Raw genomic sequence first — 2,992 nt, forward strand, 5'->3', positions numbered from 1 at the left:
CCACATTTAAGTTTCTTTGTTTTGTTAATTACTTTCTACTAAAGTTTTCAGAAACTAAACCAATTTTGAAAAGTAAGAAAAAGTAGTTTTTGAAAACTTATTTTGTTTTAAGAACTTAATTAATAATTCAAGTGCTTCTTCTAGAAATATGAGAAAGTAGGAAAGAAACATAAATAGAAAACTAAAAAAATACAATTATTACCTCATCCAATGATCGCATAGCGCAGTGGATTAGCGCGTTTGACTTCGGATCAAAAGGTCGTGGGTTTGACTCCCACTGTGGTCGCGTATTTAAAAAATTAAACTTGTTAACAAATGATTTCTAAAAATTATATTATATAATTATTTTGAAATGATGTTAATGGGTAATTAGAATTGAAAAATCGTGAAGATTTGGTATTAATAATTCATAGTTATGGATGGTGTGAGTCTTGAAACTTTATTTTCAAAGTGATAGTGACATGATGAGACAAAATTAAAAACAGGCCATTTACAATAATGTGAAAAAGGAATATTAAAATGGTAAATTTAGCAATAGTTTTTTTCAATTTACAAATATAGCAAAAAAAAAATACTAGATTTCATTTTTGTTTTTTATTATTTCAATTTCACCCTCTTTGATGTATCAACATATATATCAGTAGTATATTTGATATACTTTTTGTTATAGTATAATTTAAGTGACATACTTTATATTTGGTATATCAATGAATGGCAAGACCTTCAATCAATGACATACTTTATATTTGGTATATCAATGAATGGAGAGACCTTCAATCAATCAAATAGCATTTATAATTTTTTATCATGAACTTTCACTACTTGGTACTATGAGTAGTAAGACCAAATTGAAGCACATGGAGCCTAAGATAAAATGTCTCTAAGGTAAATTTATTCTTGGAAAGCAATAAAAAAGAGGGGATTTTCACATGATAAACTAAAATGCAAAAAAGTAAAATGTAAAAAAGAGGTCATCAGATATTAATGATTAATTGTGTTCTTAGACGGCGAATCGAGCATAGGAGGTCATCGAGATGTTACGAATGCAAAACAAGTAAAACAAAGCAAACTACACCAAAATAAGTCGATGACGAGGGGCAGTGCCATGACATCTCTGATGCACTTTCCGCAACGCGGTGGATAAGGGCCACACCTCTATGGCCCACTATAAATATGAGTCGATTTTTAGGGTTTTTAACATGCAAGGAGGAGAGGAAGATCCATCCATGAGCTATGAAGGTTCTCTTTAGTTTTCTTTATCTTTTTAGTTTTAGGCTGAATCTTTGGGATTGTAAATGGCTTGATGTTTTCAAGCCTTGATTACTTCTTGAACGTATGTAATCTTGATTATTATATTTTTTTTTTTTAGTTACTGGATTTTGATGAACCTATTGGTGTTGGCCTCAAATCTCGTGCGTTTCATAGTTTGTAAGTTTTGTATACGAAATATTTATTTAATAAAATAAAGTGTCATTTCATTTTATATTTAGTTTGCATTAACTCGATCCAACAAATTAAGGTCCATGGTTATTTTATGTAACTTAAACATTTATGTGGTTGACATACAAGTGGATCATGTTTAAATAATAACCTAAATAGTCTGTAGTACATGGATAAGATTGCGTACTTCATCTTGGTGACACTACGTATACACCCACTTTGTAATTGTTACAATAGTTGTAAAGTATTACAACGATTGAATCCTAATCATTCATGTGAAAACATGTAAACGCGAGTATCCTATATAAAGAGTTTGTATAAAACTAGACAACAAAGTGTTTAGTCTCTCTTTATAACGTCGCTACTTGAAGAGATTAACATTTTATTATAATGACCATAGGTGACTCGACCTTAGTCATGAGTCAGTTGTAAAGTTCTACCTATAAGGGAAATCCTTTGATCTGTATTGGTGAGAGTGGCCAGATTCACTAACTCAATAAGCCTACCATTTTGGAGATTTATCCGAATAGGGAGCTAAGAATATAGCTACATAAGATAAAATTCACTCCTCCCTGTTGTGAAGGTATGTAGATAAATTTCTCCCTTAATGGTTGATTCTAGGTCTTGAACAATGAGACGTCTCATCCTCTCATTGACCAGAGAGAGGTCTAATTGGTAGTTAGACTATAACTAATTGTTCATTGGAGGGGTCAATAGTACTTAAAGAGTTAGATGTAACTATAGGAATAGAATGATAATTTGACCCAGTTGTAGTTATGAGAAATTCGTGAGGGGTCGACTTACTGTTGATACATTATATCCATGGACATAGAAATATATCTACAATGTGAATAGTGTAGTTGTTGATCTATAGTGAAGTGATAGTCAGTTAATGAATGTTGATTAATTTAATTAAAAATTTTATTTAATTAATCTTGTATCATTGGATGTTCTAATCTCTAAATTCATATGGTTGCCTCGTTAGCTCATTAAGGATAAAACAAGGAATAATTAATTTTGAAATAATTTAAATTATTCAAATTATTTATAGGGAATTAAAGATACTAATTATATTAATGTGTTTAATATAAATTCTAATATATATATATTGATACATTATAATATTAATTAATTATAAATATGATTTATAATTATAACTATATAATATTTGAGAAATAAATATTTGAATGAGATTCAAATATTATTTATATAAATGAAATTTATATAAATATTATAGGGTAAAATTTAATGTGAATATGATTCATATTAAAACTAAATGTTATAAGAGATATGTGCATTTTAATGTAATTAAAATGTATATTATATGATAATATAATACATATTTAACAACTCCCACTACAGAGGAGTTATTCCTTCAAGATGGATGGGAATTAAAATAACTCCCTTCCTCCCTCATCCGATGGGTTTTGTCTTATGAAAAAAAAAAAAGAAAAAAAAAAGAAAAAAAAAAAGAAAAAAAGAGAAAGAAGTGAACAGTTTTCTTGATCTCTCGCCAAGTATAACGAGATCGCAAGTTTCTCGGGATGATCCA

The 2,992-nt window shown here is 28.9% G+C and overlaps 1 non-coding gene across 1 annotated transcript; it reads left to right on the forward strand.

Annotated features, from left to right (window-relative positions):
• Positions 1 to 212: 212 nt before the first annotated feature.
• On the forward strand, positions 213 to 286 carry TRNAR-UCG (transfer RNA arginine (anticodon UCG)). The gene has a single exon. It is a non-coding gene; the product is annotated as a tRNA-Arg (tRNA).
• The last annotated feature ends 2,706 nt before the right edge of the window (positions 287 to 2,992 follow it).

This window comes from Benincasa hispida, chromosome 7, assembly GCF_027475165.1.
Source record: "Benincasa hispida cultivar pf3 chromosome 7, pf3_genome.v1.1, whole genome shotgun sequence".
NCBI classification, from domain to species: domain Eukaryota; kingdom Viridiplantae; phylum Streptophyta; class Magnoliopsida; order Cucurbitales; family Cucurbitaceae; genus Benincasa; species Benincasa hispida.